Source organism: Aotus nancymaae, unplaced genomic scaffold, assembly GCF_030222135.1.
Source record: "Aotus nancymaae isolate 86718 unplaced genomic scaffold, 86718_ANA_hifiasm-v0.15.2.pri h1tg000046l, whole genome shotgun sequence".
Taxonomy (NCBI): Eukaryota; Metazoa; Chordata; class Mammalia; order Primates; family Aotidae; genus Aotus; species Aotus nancymaae.
The window spans coordinates 23,565,219-23,585,526 of record NW_026988460.1 but is presented as its reverse complement, the minus strand read 5'-3'; the positions used below and the strand labels follow the sequence as shown (position 1 = coordinate 23,585,526).

The following is a 20,308-nucleotide window of genomic DNA, read 5'->3' as shown; positions in this document are numbered from 1 at the left end:
ATAGGATTACTGGAAACAATGATAGACTTTAAGTTTGTATTTGTTTTTCTTTTCATTTCTATTGAATGGTTGGTCTGTGGTTGACAGTTTATATACTGTATAAATAAAGAGTATTTTATTTTACTTTTAGAGACAGAGTCTTGCTGTGTTGTCCAGGCTGGTCTCGAACTCCTGGATTCAAGCAGTCCTTCCATCTAGACCTCCCAAAGCGCTGGGATTACAGATGTGAGCCACTGCACCTGACCCTATGAGAGTATTTTAAGTTAACATCCAAGAATCTAAACTACAACTAGTATTACATAGTTATGCTTAAGAAAGCATTTTTGGGGCGGGGTACAGTGGCTCACATCTGTAATCCATGCACTTTGGGAGGCCAAAGCAGGTAGTTCACTTGAGCTCAGGAGTTTGAGACCAACTTGTACAACATGGTGAAACCCTGTCTCTATAAAAAATGCAAAAATTAGCTGGACGTGATGGCATGTGCCTATAGTCCCAACTGCTTGGAAGGCTGAGGTGGGAGGATCCCTTGAACCTGGGAGGCACAGGTTGTAATGAGCTGAGATTGCGGCACTGTACTCCAGCCTGGGCGACGAAGTGAGACCCTGTTTCCAAAAAAAAAAAAAAAAAAAAAAAAGCAAGCATTTTTGTTTGGGGACATGTCCTCCAAATATTTGGAAATTGTTATATTTCTTGTAAGTGAAACTATATTTTCTCCATATCTGAAATCCTTCTGTTCTTATACATTCTTTTGCATTCTACATGACCTTATGTATGTTTAAAAACACATTTTTACATTTCTTTAGCAGGAGCCCTGTAGTTAAAGTCTTTTTTATTTAAGCAGTGTATGTTTAGGACCAATTGGGTATGTGAGTAGGTAGAAAATATTTAACCGTTTACGGTGACAGAGCAGGTGACGAGAATGTGTTTGGTTTTATTTGTAATATAAAACAACTATGAAGGGAAATGCTGGACAATAGTGGTGAATCAGACTTTAGAAATACCTCTGACATAGAATTCTTTGATAGCTTTAACTAGGTATTATCAGCTGGTCTGTTTGGGACTTGTTTGATGAACTGTTACATGACTTTGACTACCAGCTAACCATTATCCTGGCTGCTCCTTAGGTGACTGCCAGTCAACAGTTACTCCAAGCTGATTCTACAGTTTTTCCACAGTTGTCAGTGTTCTAGTCCTGAGTATAGTCTCTTGGCATAATGTGGTTCACAAACGACTGCACTGATAACTTTCGTTAGAACTCCCCACTTGCCAGATAGCCCAGATACCATATGTTACTCCTTCAGGAAATAGCTCTTAAGAGCCTGCCAAATGCTAGATACTTAAAGGCAGCAGGGCTTATAAGGGTGAACTGAACTGAACTGAACTTCTTGGAGCATACTGCCTAGTGGTATAGGCAGACAATAATCATTGACTAGGCAGATACCTAATATGATTTCAAATGGTGATAAATTATTATGAAAACCGTAAAGCTGAGTAACGAGTAGAAAGATGGGGAAGGGCAGGATATACACTTGAACCAGGATGGTCAGGAGAGGTCCTGTTTGGTTAATGGGACAGGCTGTCATGAAAGATCTTGTAGGTCACAATTAAAGAATTTGAGTGCTAATTTGAGTGTAATAAAGAACAGATAGGGGGTATTTAGTAGAGGAATAATATGTCCAAATTTGTGCTTTTTGTTTCATTTCGAGATGGAGTCTCGCTCTGTCGCCCAGGCTGGAGTGCAGTGGTGCAATCTTGGCTCACTGCAACCTCCGCCTCCCGGGTCCAAGTGATTCTCCTGCTCAGGCTTCCAGGTAGCTGGGATTACAGGCGTGTGCTGCCATACCTGGCTGATGTATTTGTAGTGGAGACAGGGTTTCACCACATTGATCAGGCTGATCTCAAACTCCTGACCTCAGATGATCCACCCACCTCAGCCTCCCAAAGTGCTGGGATTTACTAGGCATTAGCCACCACACCGACCTGGATTTGTGTTTTTTTGTTTTGTTTTGTTTTGTTTTTTTTGAGACGGAGTTTCGCTCTTGTTACCCAGGCTGGAGTGCAATGGCGCGATCTCGGCTCACCGCAACCTCCGCCTCCTGGGTTCAGGCAATTCTCCTGCCTCAGCCTCCTGAGTAGCTGGGATTACAGGCACGCACCACCGTGCCCAGCTAATTTTTTGTATTAGTAGAGACGGGGTTTCACCATGTTGACCAGGATGGTCTCGATCTCTTGACCTCGTGATCCACCCACCTCGGCCTCCCAAAGTGCTGGGATTACAGGCTTGAGCCACCGCGCCCGGCCTGGATTTGTGTTTTAAGAACACACTGACTGTGCTCTGTAGAGGACAGATTGCTTTCAAATGTTAATAGAGGCCAGCGAGTGGCTTACACCTGAAATCCTAGCACTTTGGGAAGCGGTGGGTCACCTGCGGTTAGGAGTTCCAAAACAGCCTGGCAGAAACCCACCTCTACTAAAAAGGCAAAAATTAGCCAGGTGTGGTGGCAGGCACCTGTAGTCCCAGCTACTTGGGAGGCTGAGGCAGAAGAATCACTTGAACCCCTGATGGCGGAGGTTGCGGTGAGCCGAGATGGTGCCACTTTACTCCAGCCTGGGCAAAAGAACAAAACTCTGTCTCAAAAAAAAAAAAAAAAAAGTTAATAGAAGCAAGGCCCTTCCCTACAAAGATGTACGTGTGTATATACAAGATTCTGTATTCAGTTTCTGGAAGTTCTTGAATTCAGTGAAGTTCTCAGAAGTTGAAAGATTCAAGTTAACCCCACATACCCTGTTTCCTGGATGATAATCTAGTTCCTAAGTTTACTAGTGAGTATAAAAAAAAAAAAAAAAAAAACTTAAGAAAAAAAAAACTGAGTGATTTGAGCTTTTCATTTTAAGAATTTTTTTTAATAGCAGAGGTACACAGTTTTTGCTGTGTTTTAGAATGCTTTTTATACACCATTCTTTCTTATTCATTCTTCACTGCAATTTAGTGAAGTTTGTACCATTATTACCTTTACCCAAGATGCATGGAGTTGCCCAAGTAGTAAAGATGGATTTCAAACGCAGTACCTGTTCTTTAGCTACTGAACCAAGTGCTCAGTATAGTCTCCAGGGTGTACTATGGAATGAAACTGTTGTTGCAGCTGCTGTTTGCTGTTCATTGATGTAACAAATATTCTTTCTTTTCTTTCCTTTTTCCTCCCTCCCTCTCTTGCACTCTCTCTCTTTCTCATTTATTTATTTATTTATTTATTTATTTTTGAGACAAGATCTCCCTCTGTTACCCAGGCTGGAGTACAGTGGCATGATCTCAGCTCACTGTAGCCTTTACCTCCCAGGCTCAAGTGATCCTCCCGCCTCAGCCCCTCAAATAGTTGGGATTACAAGTGCAAACCACCATGCCTGGCTAATTTTTGTATTTTTTTTGTAGAGACAGGGTTTTACCATGTTGCCTAGGCTGGTCTTGAACTTCTGGACTCAAGTAGTCTTCTCTATCTCAACTTCCAAAGTGCTGGGATTATAGGCATGAGCCACTGCACCTAGCCAGTGTAGCAATTTTTTTTTTTTTTTAAGCAACTACTCTTACTGCATTTTAATTTAATTTTTTTTTTTTTTTAAGAGATACAGTCTTGCTATATTGCGCAGGCTGGTCTTGAATTCCTGGACTCAAGAGATTCTCCCACCTCGGCCTCCCATAGTGCTGGGATTACAGGTGTGACCCACCACACCCGGCCCCCTTAGTTCTTGATGATAGTAATTTTTTTCTTAGGACCCTTAGGTGGAAGGAACGAAATTCATTTCAAACTAGCTTACCTATAATAGCGAATCTTATGGATAGATATTGGCATTTGGGATAGGAAGTTGTAGGATTTATGTAGGATTTATGAAGGAGTAGGTCCAGGAACCAGAAAGTTCAGAAGCCCACATAGTCCCTACCTAATCATTGCAGACCTGATCTTTTTGTAACAGCTTTATTGAGATGTAATACACCAATTTAAAGTATATAATTCTGGGGTTTCAACATATTCACAAAACTGCACAACCATTACCACAATCAATTTTAGAGTACCGCCCCCCCCACCCTAAAACCCTTAGCTGTAACACTATAATCCTCCCCATCCCTACTAGGCCACCACTTATCTGCTTTCTGTTTTATACACTTGCCTATTTAACTTTCATATGAATGGAGTCATAAAATACGTGGACTTTTGTGACTTTCTGCCTTCACTTAGCATATTGTTTTCAAGGTTCATCCATGTTTTAGTATGTACCAGTATTTCTTTTTAGTACTATTCCATTGTTTGGATATACTGTACCACATTTTATCTTTTCATCAGTTGGTAGACATTTGGATTATTTCCACCTTGTGGCTATTAGGAATACTGTTGCTATGAATAGTCTTATGCTTTAAGGTTTATTAACCTGTGATTCTATCCTGAAGTCCTACAATTTCAATGTACAGGAAAGAAGCTTGATGTTTTTTATTGTTCTGGACAGGCTTTTTGGAAGGTGAAAGAATAATTTTATTTAGGTTTTCCTTTTGAAATATTGAAAGTCATCAGAGAATATTTTTTTATTGTTTGAAGTCCACAGAGCTCCCAAGACTCCATGCTGGGAGTAAGACTTGATGCAGTTCCACCTACCCTCAATCCCACAATGCAGCCACTGAGGTACAGGGAGTGTGGGCCTTCCTAGTAGCTCTGAATTTAGTACCAGTGACTTTGATAGTGTTTTGACCTTTAATGATCAACATGCTATCTTTTTTTTTCTCCTTTTTTTCTTTTTCCACTGAAACAGTCTACCCAGGTGACATGCTGTCTTTTTTTAAAAGTGACATGGTAGGTTTGGGCAACTATAATTTTTTTTTGTTGTTTTTTTTTGAGACTGGGTCTTATTCTGTCACTCAGGCTGGAGTGCAGTGTTGAAATCTTGGCTTACTGCAGCCTCTGCCTCCTGGGCTCAAGTTATCCTCCCACGGCAGCTTCCTGAGTTGCTGGGACCACAGGTGCTCACTGCCACTACTGGCTAATTTTTTGTATTTTTAGTAGAGATAGGGTCTCACCGTGTTGCTGAGGCTGGTCTTGAACTCCTGGACTCAAACAATCCGCTTGCCTTAGCCTCCCAAAGTGCTGGGATTAACATTGTTTTTAAAATTATTCTTGCTGGCCAGGCTCTGTGGCTCACACCTGCAATCCCAACACTTTGGGAGGTCTAAGTGGACAGATTGCTTGAGCTCAGGAGTTCAAGACCAGCCTGGGCAACATGGTGAAAACCGATTTCTACAAAAAATAAAAAAAGTTAGCTGGACATGGTGGCTTGTGCCTGTGGTCTCAGCTTTTTGAGAGGCTGAGGTGGGAGGATTGCTTGAGCCTGGGAGGTGGAGGTTGCAGTGAAATGAGATCATGCCAGTTCACTTCCAGCCTGGGTAACAGAGTGAGACTCGGTCTCGAAAAAAGAAAAAAAACATTGTGGTAAAATATACATAACATAAAATTTATCATTTTAACTATTTTTAAGTGTGCCATTCAGTGGCATTAAGTACATTTACATTGTCCTGCAACCATCACCACCATCCATTCCAGAACTTTTCCACCATCCCAAACTGAACTCTGTATGATGTCAGTGGAATCATTCAGTATTTGGCCTTTTGTGACTGGCTTATTATACTTCGCATAGTGTCCTCAAGGTTTATCCATGTGGTCGCATGTGTCATAATTTCCTTTTTTTAAAATACTGATAATATTCCATTGTATATATGGATCACATCTTATTTATCCATTCATTTGTTGATGGACACTTGGGTTGTTTCTACCTTTTGGCTGTTGGGAATAACACTACTGTGAACATGGATGTACAAATACCTGTTTGAGTTTCTTTTTCAGTTCTTTTGGGTCTTTACCCAGTATTGAAATTGTTGGATCATATGATAATTCTATATTTAATTTTTTGAGAAACTGCTGTATCATTTCCATAGCAACTGACACCATATTAGCAGTGCATGGGCTTCCAACTTCTCCACATCCTTGCCAACCTTCTCTTCTTCCCTTTCTTTCTTTTTTTAGATAGTAGCCACACTAATGGGTATGTATCTCATTGTGGTTTTGATTTTCATGTCCCTAAAATAGTGATGTTGAGCATCTTTTGATGTGAACCAATTGACCGGTTATGCATCTTTGACCAATTATATATATATATTTTTTTTGAGAAATGTTCATTCAAATCCTTCACCTACTTAAATATTGGGTTTTTTACTATTGAGTTACAAGAGTGCTTCTATATTCTGTAGGAAAAAATACATTCACTAGGTGCAAATGATTTGCAAGTATTATCTCCCATTCTTTGAGTTATCTTTTACTTTGTTGATGGTGTTTTGTTTGTTTGTTTGTTTAGAGACAGAGTCTTGCTCTGTTGCCCAGGGTGGAGGGCAGTGGCATGATCTCAGCTCACTGCAATCTCCGCCTTCTGGATTCAAGTGATTCTCCCATCTCGGCCTCCCTGGTAGCTGTAACTACAGGCACGCACCACGACGCCCAGCTAATTTTTGTATTTTTTTTATAGTGATGGGGTTTTACCATGTTGGTTAGGCTGGTCTCGAACTCCTGACCTCAAATGATCTGCCTGCCTCACCCTCTCAAAGTGCTGGGATTGCAGATGTTAGCCACTGTGCTTGGCCTGGTGTGTTTTGAAGTATAAAAGGTTCCCTCCCTCCCTTCCTTCTTTAATTTATTTTTTGTAAGGCTGACTCCTAGGCAGTGTGTCCAAAGTCAGCCTCAAAAGTTTTTAATGTTGTCCAGGCACAGTAATTCACACCTATAATCCCAGCATTTTGGTAGACTGAGGCGGGCAGATCACTTGAGGCCAGGAGTTCGAGATGAGCCCAGCCAACATGGTGAAACCCCACCTTTACTAAAAATACAAAAATTAGCCGGGTGTGTTGGTGGGCAACTGTAATCCCAGCTACTTGGAGGCTGAGGCAGGAGAATCACTTGAACCCAGGAGGCAGAGGTTGCAGTGAGATAAGATCAGATCACTGCACTCCAGCCTGGGCAACAAGGCGAGACTGTTTCAAAAAAAGAAAAGTTTTTAATCTTGATGAAGTCCAATTTACCTGTTTTTAATTTTTATTTATTTATTTATTTATTTATTTTGAGACAGGGCCTGTTGCCCAGGCTGGAGTGCAGTGGCATGATCCTGTGGCTCACTACAGTCTCAACCTTTCAGGCTCAGGCCATCTTCCCACCTCAGCCTCCCAAGTAGATGGGGCCACAGGCATGCACCATTATACCTAGGTGATATTTTAAATTTTTTGTAGAGATGGGGTCTCCCTGTGTTGCCTAGGCTGGTCTTGAACTCCTGGGGTCAAGTGAATCCTCCCACTTCAGCCTCCCAGAGTGCTGGGATTACAGGTGTGAGCCACCACGCCAGGCTCCCCCCCCCGCTTTTTTTTTTTTTTTTTTTTTTTTTTTTTTTTGAGACAGAGTTGTGATCTTGGCTCACTGCAACCTCTGCCTCCTGGGTTGAAGTAATTCTCCTGCCTTAGCTTCCCAAGTAACTGGGATTATAGGTGCCCGCCACCATGCTCAGCTAATTTTTTGTAGAGACAGGGTTTGCCATGTTGGACAGACCAGTCTCACACTCCTGACCTCATGTGACCCACCCGCTTTGGCCTCCCAATGTGCTGGGATTACAGGTGTGAGCGACCACACCCAGCCAACATTTGTATTTCTAACTCTTAGATTCAGTCTTGATCTGTTGAGTTACATTTTGTATATGATGTGAGGTAAGGGCCTAAGTTCATTCTTTTGCGTGTGGATATCCAGTTCTCTAAGCACCATTTGTGCTGGGACCATTTAATGTTTGGCACACTTCTCATTGCTATTCCATCAGTCTACGTATCTATCCTTATGGCAGTATCACACTGCCTTGATTATGGTAGTTTTGTAATACATTTTGAAATTGGGAAGTGTGAATACCCTTTGTTGTTTTTCAAGATTGTTTTGGCTATTATGGGTCCCATGTAAATTTCTGGACCTGTTTCATCAGTTCCTACAAAGAACCCAGCTGGGATTCTAATAGGTAATGTATTGAATCTATAGATAAGTTTGGAGAGTATTGCTGTCTTAACAGCAGATCTGCCCTTGCTTTGGATATATGTGGTGGTTTTCATCCGATAGCTTCCAAGTTTACGTGTCCTCAGTTAAAACGAACATTCTGGGCGCAGTGCGGTGGCTCATGCAGCATTTTGGGAGACTGAGGCGGGCAGATCACTTAAGCTCAGGAATTGAATTCGAGACCAGCCTGGGCAATATGGCAAAATCCCATCTCTACAAAAAATACAAAAAAAGCACTTTGGGAGGCCGAGGCGGGTGGATCCCAAGGTCAAGAGATCGAGACCATCCTGGTCAACATGGTGAAACCCCGTCTCTACTAATACAAAAAATTAGCTGGGCACGGTGGCGCGTGCCTGTAATCCCAGCTACTCAGGAGGCTGAGACAGGAGAATTGCCTGAACCCAGGAGGCGGAGGTTGCGGTGAGCCGAGATCGCGCCATTGCACTCCAGCCTGGGTAACAAGAGCGAAACTCCGTCTCAAAAAAAAAAAAAAAAAAAAAATACAAAAAAATAGCAGGGTGGCGCACCTGTAGTCCCAGCCAGCTACTTGGGGGGCTGTGGCAAGAGGATCAGTTGAGCTCAGAAGGTTGAGGCTTCGGTGAGCTGAGATTGTGCCACTGCATTCCAGCATGGGTGACAAAGTGAGACCCTCTCTCTCAAGGAAAAAAAAAAGACCATTTGGTCCAGTCTGTCAATTTCACATTAAGTTCCCATCTTGGATCCTTGCTCCATTCAGTTGTGATGGGAGCTAGAGAGTTAGGATCATGAATATAAACATGTAAACATCACTGCTGGGGGATTATTCTTATGGCAAAAAGAAGGAATTTCTCAAAAGAGAGGTGTAGACACAGTTGTCTCTTAAGCTGATGAAGTAGTTCTGGGTAGAAAGGCTGTGGAACTCTTGGAGAATATAGTGAAATAGAATCTTGAGGTACAGCCATAGTTGAGGCAGGAAAGAATAGAAGCCAGCAATACAGAGAGGATGCAATTGGAGAGAGAAACTCTTAGAAGCATTGTATAATGCAAGTTTCTTTAGAGGGAAGAGAGAGCATTAGTCTGAGAAAAATTCTAGAGTTGATTGCTAGAATGATAATTAGACTTGTTTAGGAGTCTGGCAGGTAAGTAGTGGCAAAATACAAGATAATTTAAGAATACGTTGTATCTGCTAGATAGTGTTTCATTAATGTAAGTCTCTAGCCTGGGCAACAAGGCGAGACTGTCTCAAAAAAAAAAAAAAGTTTTTAATCTTGATGAAGTTCAATTTAGGTATTATCTTTCTGACTCCTACTAGAGCAGATAACTACCTATGGTATTGCTTATTATTGTTTTCTCTTAAATGACTCTCTTAAAAAATAAATACATTTATTTTTAAAAGGAAACGTTAAAACAGTACTGCATATAGAAAATCAGTATAGGTATTGCTGCCAAAATATGACAAGTGTTCCTGAAAACCTATATAATTTGCCAGATCACACACCAAAAATAACAGGACTCATAGGCAAAATAAGGACAAACCACTTAATACAATGTAATTTAAGAACCCTAACATAGCTGGGCATGGTGAGTCATGCCTGTAATCCCAGCATTTTGGGGAGGCTTAGGCAGATGGATCACCTGAGGTCAGGAGTTCGCAATCAGCCTGGGCAACATGGTGAAACTCTTGTCTCTACTATAAATACAAAAAATTAGCGAGGCGTGGTGGTGGGAGCCTGTAATCTTGGCTACTCGGGAGGCTGGGGCAGGAGAATCACTTGAACCTGGGAGGCAGAGGTTGCAGTGAGCTGAGATCACGCCACTGTACTCGAGCCTGGGCAACAAAGCGAGACTCTGTTGCCAAAAAAAAAAAAAAAAACCTAATATAAATTCTAATATAAATATTAACATAGTTTAAAAGATACTTTAAATTCCTAGTAAATATGTATCATGGTAAATACAGAACTTCACCTTTAGTTGGAAGATGGGGCAGACATAGTGGCTCATGCCTGTAATCCCAGCACTTTGTGAGGTTGAGGCAGGAGTGTTGCTTGAGCTCAGGAGTTCAAGGCCTGGGCAACATAGTGAGTCACCTGTCTCAAAAAATAAGAAAAGGGAAGAAAAGATGAAAGTAGTTTGAGGCTATTGAGTTACAGAGAAAAGAGTTGAGTGATGGCATCATCATAGGTGACGGACAAAGTAGGTCCAGGCATTTTTGCTGTGAATGTAGTTACGTATTCAAGGGTGAATGGCTATGGTTCACTATCTTGTGTTGATTTTTTTCTTCCTTCCTTCGCTCCCTCTGTCCCCTTTCTTCTTCTTCCTCCTCCTCCTCCTCCTCTTCTTCCCCCTCCCCCTCCCCTTCCTCCTCCCCTTCCCCTCCCCCCTCTTCCTTCTTCCTTCTTCTTTCTTCTTCTTCTTCTTTTTTTTTTTTTCTTTTTTGAGACAAGGTCTTGCTTTGTCACCCAGCCTAGAGTGTCATCCAGGCTCTTACCGCCTGGGTTCAAGCAATCTTCCCAAAGTGTTGGGATTCCAGGTGTGAGCTACCTTGTACCGCCTTGTGGTTGATTTGCCCAAAAATGGGGGGTAGAACACACTGTTAGAAGTTCTTTTAAAGCATATGGTCAAAATGAACTCAGAACTGCCAGGAGAAATCAGACATACTGCTAGATTCCACAACTGCTTTTATTATAAAACAAAGCAACATTATTTTTTATAATTTTATTATTATTATTATTTTGTTTTTTGAGACAGTCTTGCTGTTGCTTAGGCTGGGGTGCAGTGGTGCATTCTCAGCTCACTGCCACGTCCCTTCCCAGGTTCAAGCGATTCTGCTGCCTCAGTCTCCCGAGTAGCTGGAATTACAGGCACCTACTACTGTGTCTGGCTAGTTTTTGTGTTTTTAATAGACACAGGGTTTCATCATGTGTTGGCCAGGCTGGTCTCAAACTAACGTCAGGCGATCCGCCTGCCTTGGCCTCCAGAAGTGCTAGAACTACAGGCGTGAGCCACTGTGCCTGGCCAATATATGTGTACACACACACACACACACACACACACACACACACACATTTATTCATTCATTCATTCATTCAGGAATGGCAGAGTCTCATCTCACTCTGTTGCCCAGGCTGGAATTCACTAGCGTGATCTTGGCTCACTGCAGTCCCCGCCTCGTGGGTTCAAGCAGTTCTTATGTCTCAGCCTCCCAAGTAGCTTGGTGGTATGTGCCACCAAGCCTGGCTATTTATTTATTTATTTTTGAGATGGAGTCTTACTCTGTCACCTAGACTAGAGTGCAGTAGCGCAGTCTTGGCTTACTGCAACCTTCACCTCCCAGATTCAAGAGATTCTCCTGCCTCAGCTTCTCAAGTAGCTGGGATTATAGGTGCCCACCACAATGCCCAGATAAATTTTTGTTTTTTTAGTAGAGACAGGGTTTCACCATGTTGGCTAGGCTGGTCTTGAACCCCTGACCTCAAGTGATCCACCCATCTCGGCCTCCCAAAGTGCTGGGATTGCAGCCATGAGCCACCATGCCTGGCCTAAAAACAACATTATTAATTTTTTTGTTTGTTTTTGAGACAGGGTTTCCCTCTGTCACCCAGGCTAGAGTGCAGTGACGTGATCTCGGCTCATTGCAGCCTCTGCCTCCCAGGTTCAAGATACTCTCCTGCCTCAGCTTCCCAAGTAGCTGGGATTACAGGTGCCCACCACAATGCCCAGCTAATTTTTATATTTTTAGTAGACAGGATTTCACCATATTGCCCAGGCTGGCCTTGAACTCCTGAGCTCAAGCAATTCACCCACCTTGGCTTCCCAAAGTGCTGAGATTACAGGTGTGAGCCATCACACCTGGCCTAGAAAGACTTCAAGAAGTATTAAACATATACTAGCATATAACTGAGACTTTTTCCTTATCATATTAGTTTTAATTTATATCTTGTACACATATCCCTTATAATCATTTCGTAAACCATGAATAGGATATATCCTCTGCTTTGGAAGACACTATGGTGCTTACTATTTTATTAATGTTGTTCAACCACCTTGAGTATCTCAAGACCTAGCACAGGTTTTACCATTCACCTCCTCTACAGGGGAGAGAATATACTTGAGGGGCTAACTTTGAAAATGTGGACTATTTCCTTCCCTTCTTTCTTCCTCCTTCCCTCTCTTTGCTCTTCCTCCAGCTGCTTTCCTCCCATCCTCCCTTTCTGGCACCCTCAAGAGAAGAAAAGGTGATTGTGTAGATAATAGTTGGAGACTGCCAGAAAGGGTCACATAATTATGGATTCTTGTGTCTGGTGCACAGTTGTCATCCAGGGATTTCTCTCCATTGGCCTTCTGGGGATTTCCTTCACTTGAACCCTGTGCTGAATGTCCTGTTTCCTATATCCTAAGTCTTTCTCTCGCTTTATTCACCTGACAAATCCCTTGAGAAAGGAATCATGGAGGTTAAAATTTTTGTAATTGTGAATGTTAGAAAATATCTCTCTAGTTCTATCCCTCACTGATAGTTTTGCTGGTTATTCTAAATTGGGGATAATTTTCCTTCAGAATCTAGGAGGCTTTGCTCCATTATGTCTTCTAGTGTTATTGAGGAGTTTGAAGTCATTCTGATTCCTGATTTTTTTTTTTATTTTGAGACACTGTTTCACTCTTGCTGCCCAGGCTGGAGTGCAATGGCACGATCTTGGCTCACTGCAACCTCTGCCTCCTGGGTTCAGGTGATTCTCCTGCCTCAGCCTCCCGAATAGCTGGGATTACAGGCACATGCCACCACGCCTAGCTAATTTTTGTATTTTTTAGTAGAGATGGGGTTTCACCGTGTTGGCCAGGCTAGTCTCGGAACGCCTAACCTCATGATCCACCTGCCTCGGCCTCCCAAAGTGCTGGGATTATGGGTGTGAACCACCGTGCCTGGCCTGTATTTTTTTTTTTTTTTCCAGATATGGGGTTCACCATGTTGGCCAGGCTGGTCTTGAACTCCTGACCTCAAGTAATCTGCCCGCCTCGGCCTCCCAAAGTGCTGGGATTACAGGCCTGAACCACTGCGCCCGGCCCGTATATATATATATTTTTAACTGTAAAAGTTTATAGAATCCTCCATTATGATAAAACTTAATGTGTTAGGCATTTGATAGGCGAATTTAATCTGATAGTTCAAGTTCTTCCATTGTGGATTGTGGGTTTTTTCTTTTTTCTTTTCTTTTCTTTTTTTTTTTTTTGAGACAGAGTCTTGCTCTGTCGCCAGGTGCCAGGCTGGGGTGCAGTGGCATGATCTCAGCTCACTGCAACCTCCACCTCCCGGGTTCAAGCAATTCTGCTTCAGCCTCCTGAGTAGCTGGGACTACAGGCGCCACCACCATGCCCAGCTAATTGTTGTATTTTTAGTAGAGATGAGGTTTCACCATGTTGGCCAGGATGGTCTCGATCTCTTGACCTCATGATCCGCCTGCCTCGGTCTCCCAAAGTGCTGGGATTACAGGTGTGAGCCACTGCGCCCAGCCTTTTCCTTTCTTCCTCCCCCCGCCCCCCAAGACAGGGTCTCCCTGTTGCCCAAGCTGGAGTGTGGTGGCACAATCACAGCTCTTAGCAGCCTTCACCTCCTGGGCTCAAATGATCCTCCCACCTCAGCTCAGCCTATAGCTGGGAGTACAGGCGTACACTACTGTGTTGGACTAATTTTTTATAATTTTTTGTAGAGATGAGGTCTCACTGTGTTGTCCAGCCTGGTCTGGAACTCCTGGGTTCAAGTGATCCTCCTGCCTCACCCTCCCAAAGTGCTGGGATTACAGGCCATTATGGGTTTTTTCCTCTGGGTGTTTTGGTCTTTATCGTCCATGTTAGAAGGTCTCCTGAAAAGTCTGATATTCATTGGCAACCTGTTTATTTTTTAAAAGTATAAGATTAAAAACTGATTGGAATCTTCGAGTGCATGGATGAGATTTGTTGTCTTTGAGCTTCCCTGTAAGGTAAGGGAAACTAAAGATTTTAGTTTGAGTTTGGTTACCCCACTGGAGAAAAGGCTGCTGGTTTCTGCACCCAAGGATTTAGTTAGTGTAGTTTGCAGAACAGTATCCATACTCTCACCTGTATCTGGAATCCTCCAGTCAAGAGATCCTCTAATTTACCTTCTCCAGGTATATAAGCCTGGGACTACTTTTTTTTTTTTTTTTTCCTCCTCTTCACTTCAGATGGGTAATGTGCCCACGTCATTATAAGGTTTGAAGGAGGTACATCTCAGACATGAGTGTGAAAACTCAATCATCATGCTTATAAACTACAAAAGGATCAGCCTGGAACTTCTTATTAGAAGGGTTTCAGAGAGCTCTTTGGGAACTAGGTTGTTGAATTCTACTTTTTGTATAAGGAGTATAAAAAATACAAAATAGTCTCTTTCTTTTAAGTTGCTGATGGAAAGCTGACTAATGTGGAATTCTTAGAAAGATTATACCCACTGGTCTTGGTTGCCTTTATCAGTCTGTATCTTTACCCTGTCTAAACTTTTAGGAGCCTTTGTCACTTCTAAGAAAAATGAAGTAGTAGGACAGCCCTCCTTTTCCGGGTTAAACCTACCTCTCTCTGCCGCAAGAGAGCAGAAAAAATAGTGGTTCATTGCTTCAGAAAATAAGTTTATTGTACAATTCACCCAAATCTACTCTTTTTTTTTTTTTTTTTTTTTTGAGACAGAGTTTTGCCCTTGTTGCCCAGGCTGGAGTGCAATGGCACAGTCTTGGCTCACTCCAGCCTCAGCCTTCCCAGTAGCTGGGATTACAGGCGTCTGCAACCACACCCGGCTAATTTTTGTATTTTTAGTAAAGACAGGGTTTCACCATGTTGGCCAGGCTGGTCTCCTGACCTCAGGTGAGCCACCATGCCTGGCCCAAGTCTACTCTTAAAATATTAAAAACGTTCTATAATCTCAGCTACTCAAGAGGCTGAAGCAGTAGGATTGCTTGAGCCCAGGAGTTTGGATCCAGCCTGGGCAACATAGCAAGACCCCATGTCTAAAAAGAAAATAAAAATAAACAACATTATAGTAGCGGCACTCCCACATAGTTCTTACCTTTGACTCAGTAATCCCATGTCTAGGGTAGTAAGCAAAATACCCATATACTAGAGGATGTCTATTTTAGTTCCCTGTTCGGACAAATAAGGCACACCATTGTTTGTAAGATACAAGATTGTAAAATTGGGGGAAAAAATGCCTTAAAAATAGATAAAAAGTAAATCATGTCCAACACAGTGGAGTATGTTTAGATAATTTATTATTATTATTTTGAGACAGAGTCTTGTTTTGTCTCCCAGGCTGGAGTGCAATGGTATGATTTTGGCTCACTGCAAGCTCGCCTCCTGGGTTCAAGTGATTCTCCTACCTCAGCCTTCCAAGTAGCTGGTATTACAGGCACCCACCACCACACATGGCTAACTTTTTGTATTTTTTTTTTAGTAGCGATGGAGTTTCACCATGCTGGCCAGGCTAGTCTCAAACTCTGACCTCAGATAATCCGTCTGCCTCAGCCTCCCAAAGTTCTGGGATTACAGGCGTGAGCCACCGTGCCCAGCCTGATTAGACAATTTATTATCAAATATTTAAAATTAAATCAAATTATTTATTTATTTATTTTGTTTTTTTGATGCAGAATCTCACTCTTTCACCCAGGCCAGAGTGCAGTGGCGCTATCTCGGCTCACTGCAACCTCCACCTCCCGGTCAAGCAATTCTCCTGTCTCAGCTCCCCAAGTAGCTGGGACTACAGGCGCGTGCCACTACGCCCAGCTAATTTTTGTATTTTTAGTAGAGATGGGGTTTCACCATGTTGGCCAGGATGGTCTTGATCTCTTGACCTTGTGATCTGCCCGCCTCGGCCTCCCAAAGTGCTAGGATTATAGGCACGGGCTACCGCGCCCCGTCTACTTTTTTTTTTTTAATGCTTATATTTTTCCTGCAGTATGGTTTACTTTTGATATTATACTACACATACAGTACTTGGAAGTATTGGTGATAGATGACACTAACCTTATTCTTACATTACAGAAAATGACTTACATGGCCACGTGTGTGTGTGTGTGTGTGTGTGTGTGTGTGTGTGTGTGTGTGTGTGTGAGAGAGAGAGAGAGAGAGAGAGAGAGAGAGAGAGAGAGAATCTCACTGTGTTGCCCAGATGGCATTCAATGGCTATTCACAGGTGCAGTCATGCTCTATAGCCTCAAACTCATGGTCTCAAGAGATCCTGAGAGTAATCTCCTGAGTAGCTGTTGGTAAATATTCTTTCAATCAGACCTTCAGCCAATGTATTGGGGCGGCATTCTTTCCTGGGAGGTCTTGTTTTAAATCAGTCCTGCCTTAAATTGTTCCAATTTTAGTTCTGTGGCTTTCAGTCTGAGGTAATTTTCAGTGTATTGGTATTAGAAACATTCCTGTATTTGTGTAGTGGTGGTTGTGAAATATGAAGTTAAATCTTTAAATAGTTAATAGATACTGTTAGATTGCTGTACTATTGTGGTTTATAGTCTTCACTATGAGAATAGATTACCTCAAATACTTGTACTAGATATTTTGTCTTTTTAATTTTACAAATCTGGCCCAAAACGGTAGCTTATGCATTTAATCCCAGCACTTTGGGAGACCAAGGTGAGTGGATCACCTGAGGTCAGGAGTTTAAGACCAGCCTGGGCAACATGGTGAAACCCTATCTCTGCTAAAAATACAAAATGAGTCGGGCATGGTGGCATGCGCCTGTGATCCCAGCTACTTGGGAGACTGAGACAGGAGAATCACTTGAACCTGGGAGGCAGAGATTGCAGTGAGCAGAGATTGCGCCACTGCACTCCAGCCTGGGCAACAGAGCGAGACTCTGCCTCAAAAAAATAAAAATAAAAAATTTTACAAATATGTTAAAAATAGTTTTTATATTTGTGTTTCCCTACTTTATATATGAACATGTTTGTTGGCCTTTGTATTGCTTTTCTGTGAATTTAATTTCCTGTTTTTTCCCAATGGCATTCATCATTTGCTAATTTTTAGGAGCTCTTTGTTTTTGTTTTATTTTTTTTTTTCAGTCGAAGTCCTGCTCTGTTGCCCAGGCTGGAGTGCAACAATGGCATGATCCTGACTTGCCACAACCTCTGCCTTCCAGGTTCAAGTGATTCTCCTGCCTCTGCCTCCCAAGTAGCTGGGATTACAGGCATGCACCACCATGTCCGGCTAATTTTGTATTTTTAGTAGAGATGGGGTTTCTCCACGTTGGTCAGGCTGGTCTCGAACTCCCGACCTCAGGTAATATGTCTGCCTTGGCCTTCCAGAGTATTGGGATTACAGGCATGAGTCACCACGCCTGGCCAGCTAGATCTATTCTTATATTTAAGAGTATCAACAGGGTTTCTGAATATCTCCATTTAAGACTGAAATATGTTGCTGCTATCTGATTTTTTTAGAAGATGCTTTTTCTCCCTTGTTTTCAGATGTTTGCCTTGATAGAGGAATACCTTAGTAGAATTTTCTGTGATGAACAGGTTAGAGTTGTACCCATCTTCCTTGAGACAACTTGTAGGGCCCTTGAAGCAGCATTGTCTGCTTACTTCAGTATGTTCTGCAAATGTGACCCATCATTTTGTATGAGTATGTGCCATGAAAATGGTTAGGAAGGCTGGGCACAGTGGCTCACTCCTGTAATCCCAGCACTTTGGGAGGCCAAGGTGAGTAGATCACCTGAAGTCAGGAGTTTGAGACCAGCCTGGCAAATGTGGAAAACCCTGTCTCTGCTAAAAATACAAAAATTAGCCAGGCATGGTGGCGCATGCCTGTAATCTCAGCTACTTGGGAGGCTGGGGCAGGAGATCGTTTGAACCTGGGAGGCAGAAGTTGCAGTGAGCCAAGATCGCGCCATTGCACTCCAGCCTGGGTGACAGAGCAAGACTCTGTCTTAAAAAAAAAAAAAAAAATGGTTAGGAAACATTAACTTAGCTTGCCTCTTAAGCTGTAAGTGATCTTGATATGGAGATAGAAAATAAAATGCTATGAATTATACATAATCTAAAACTTGAATTAAAGTAGGTGTATTTTAATTTTGTCACTTTTTATTAGAAGTTAATTGTAGTATGTTCTCTACTAAGTACCAGCACTATATTTTGAGTGCCTGCAAGACTTAGAATTCATTGTAAAATTACTGTTCTTGGACTGAGGTTACATTTAAGAACCTCAGTCTTAAATGAGAGAGGTTCACCAATGAATTGTAGTCAGTCGATTCCAATACAGTCTTCCCCCACAGTTGAATATAGAATAAAATCTATTGCAAGCTGGGTGCAGGGGTGCACATGTGGCAGGACTGCTTGAACCTAGGAGTTCAAGACCAGCCTGGGCAACGTAGTGAGACCTCATCTCAATTGAAATATGTATGTATATAAAAAATAAAATTCATTACAGTTCATCTTCCTGGAGGACAAAATATTGTTGGTTTTTTTTAATTAATTTTTTTTTTTAATTTAGAGATGGGGTCTTGCTGTGTTGACCAGGCTTGTCTCGAACTCCTGGCCTCAAGCGATCCTCCCATCTTGGCCTCCAAAATGCTGGGATTACAGATGTGAACAGCTGTGCCTGGTCAACAAAGTATTTTTAAAGATGTACCACCACATGAAGATTTAATTCACATTTAATAGTTCTTGACAGGAATTTTCTATTTAAAAACATTACTTTTTTGTAGCGTTATTCTGGCTTTTCACTTAATTTAGTAAATATTTGAGTGCCTTTATATTCCAGATACTGAGCAAGATTGTTAGGGTTCTGCCCTTATAGAGCAGAAGGAAGGTAGGGGGACTGACTAAAACTTGAAAACTGTCTAACATAAGTACCATGCAGAAAATGAAACAGCATTAATTGGCAGGAGAGCGGGCTATTTCAGCTATTGTGGTTAGGGAAAGCCTCTCTAAAGAGATGTCTCTTGGGTAGAGACAAGATGTGAAAAAATCAGCTTGCCTGTTTTTGGGGTTTCAATCTTCCAAGTGAAGAGAAAATTGTTCAGAAGTCTTGAGGCACAAAGTCTGGCGTGTTCTGAAAGAAGGCCTTTGGAGGCCTTGTCAAGGAGTTTAGATTTTATTCTGAGTTTTGAGCAGGAGTGACACAATGAGTTGCATTTTAAGCTTGTTTAGGCTGTTACATGGATCATTAGGAGCCATATCATTTCAGGCTAGTGAGATGGCTCAGATGCTTCCTTCTGTCTCTTTCCTCATCTATTTCTCTCTCATCTGGGCTTAAGCTCTTTCATCTTTTCCTTCTTAGTTGGAAAAAAACCCAAACATCTAGAGAAAAGAGGAGCTGTATGTACTTCTAAAAAGCAGCCACACAGTAACCTGGGGATAGAGATAGGTAGGTGTGAGTCAGGGTTCAGGTTGGGGTTCTAGAGGCAGGAGGCAGCGAGATCTTGTTCTGCCATGCCCTCTTACAGAAATAAAATATGCCGATAGAAGTTTATAGTGTAATAGTAAAATATAAAAATTAAAAATAAGTAATGTAGAAAATAAAAATCAGTCCTGCTGAAGTGATCACTGTTAACACTTTAATTCTTGAGTTTCCTACCCATATATGTATTTCTAGATTTCCTCTCTCTTTGTAGATTAATATTGAAGAGGTTCAAACTATGTATTTTGGTTTTTGTTGTTGTTGTTGTTGTTGTTGTTGTTGTTGTTGTCTTGGATGTCTTTTCCCATCTCTGCATATATGGATCTACTTCATTTACCACATGGATATTAACATGATTACATGATTTATTAAATTCCCTGTTGTTAAGTATTTGGTCTTTACCCCAATTTTTCAAGGATATGAACAGTGCTGCAAGGAATATACTTACACATGTTTTTATATACTTGTCTTAGGCTTCTGTAGGACAAATTTCTGGAGTAGAATACTAGATCATTCTTTAAGACTATTTCAGACTAAGATATTACCATATTCTTCCCCAAAAAGGATGTACCAAAACTGTATGAGAATAACTCCATGTTGTGATCTTAAGTTGTCTCTAAATCTCTTTGGTTTTCTCAGCTGCCATCTAAGAATACTAAATATCTAACCGCCCTCTTGATTTGGGCATGTGATGTGATTTAGCACACAGTGGATTTTCAGTTAGAAACTTTTGGTTGAAAACAAGGTTTGGATTCTGTGGTCCTTAATTCTAGGCCATTTCAGCTCTGACTAAAATTATTTGAGTGTCATTGTTCTGTATG

At 41.8% G+C, this 20,308-nt stretch overlaps 1 protein-coding gene and 1 non-coding gene across 20 annotated transcripts in view; one reads left to right on the top strand and one right to left on the bottom strand.

Moving 5' to 3' along the window:
* The window catches only part of RAF1 (Raf-1 proto-oncogene, serine/threonine kinase), a 115,613-nt gene that overhangs the window by 58,993 nt on the left and 36,312 nt on the right, over positions 1-20,308 (top strand). Inside the window, exon 1 of one of the 19 annotated variants that reach the window (XM_064362046.1) lies at positions 17,349-17,369. The exons of the other annotated variants lie outside the window; for them this stretch is intronic. The gene's annotated coding sequence lies outside the window, so the exon portion shown is untranslated. Of the gene's footprint in view, positions 1-17,348; positions 17,370-20,308 lie in introns of those variants that run through there. 19 annotated transcript variants of the gene reach the window in all.
* On the bottom strand, positions 14,279-14,382 carry LOC135268944 (small nucleolar RNA U13). The gene has a single exon (XR_010337277.1). It is a non-coding gene; the product is annotated as a small nucleolar RNA U13 (small nucleolar RNA).